This window comes from Arachis duranensis, chromosome 1 (assembly GCF_000817695.3).
Source record: "Arachis duranensis cultivar V14167 chromosome 1, aradu.V14167.gnm2.J7QH, whole genome shotgun sequence".
NCBI classification, from domain to species: domain Eukaryota; kingdom Viridiplantae; phylum Streptophyta; class Magnoliopsida; order Fabales; family Fabaceae; genus Arachis; species Arachis duranensis.
This window is the reverse complement of record NC_029772.3, coordinates 76,093,342-76,094,741: the sequence shown is the minus strand read 5'-3', so window position 1 is coordinate 76,094,741 and position 1,400 is coordinate 76,093,342.

The window sequence follows — 1,400 nt, the reverse complement described above, 5'->3', positions numbered from 1 at the left end:
CCCACAATCGCGAGTTTGAAGCTCGTCATAGTCATTCAATCATTGAATCCTACTTAGAATACCAGGACAAGGTTTAGACCTTCCGGATTCTCTTGAATGCCACCATCAATTCTAGCTTATACCACGAAGATTCCGGTTGAAGAATCCAAGAGATAAACATTCAAGCCTTGTTTACTTGTAGAACAGGAGTGGTTGTCAGGCACGCGTTCATAAGTGAGAATGATGATGAGCGTCACATAATCATCACATTCATCATGTTCTTGGGTGCAAATGAATATCTTAGAACAAGAATAGGCTGAATTGAATAGAGGAACAATAGTAATTGCATTAATACTCGAGGTACAGCAGAGCTCCACACCTTAATCTATGGTGTGTAGAAACTCCACCGTTGAAAATACATAAGAACAAGGTCTAGGCATGGCCGAATGGCCAGCCTCCTAATGATCTAAGATAGCATCAGAACAAAGATAACTACCCAGATTGATATTAATACAATAGTAAAAGGTCGTACTTATAGAGAACTAGTAGCCTAGGGTTTACGGAAATGATTAAATGACATAAAAATCCACTTCCGGGCCCACTTGGTGTGTGCTTGGGCTGAGCATTAAAGCATTTTCGTGTAGAGACTCCTCTTGGAGTTAAACGCCAGCTTTTATGCCAGTTTGGGCGTTTAACTCCCATTCTTGTGCCAGTTCTGGCGTTTAACGCCGGGCAGTTTTGAGCTGATTTGGAACGCCGGTTTGGGCCATTAAATCTTGGACAAAGTATGGACTATTATACATTGCTGGAAAGCCCAGGATGTCTACTTTCCAACGCCGTTGAGAGTGCGCCAATTGGGCTTCTGTAGCTCCAGAAAACCACTTCGAGTGCAGGGAGGTCAGAATCCAACAGCATCTGCAGTCCTTTTCAGCCTCTAAACCAGATTTTTGCTCAGGTCCCTCAATTTCAGCCAGAAAATACCTGAAATCACAGAAAAACACACAAACTCATAGTAAAGTCCAGAAAAGTGAATTTTAACTAAAAACTAACTAAAACATAGTAAAAACATACTAAAAACAATGCCAAAAAGCGTATAAATTATCCGCTCATCACAACACCAAACTTAAATTGTTGCTTGTCCCCAAGCAACTGAAAATCAAATAAGATAAAAAGAAGAGAATATGCAATGAATTCCAAAAACATCTATGAATATCAGTATTAATTAGATGAGCGGGGCTTTTAGCTTTTTGCCTCTGAACAGTTTTGGCATCTCAATCTATCCCTTGAAATTCAGAATGGTTGGCTTCTTTAGGAACTAGAATCCGGATAGTGTTAATGATTCTCCTAGTAAAGTATGATGATTCTTGAACAAAGATACTTATTGAGTCTTGGCTGTGGCCGAAAGCACTCTGTCTTCCAGT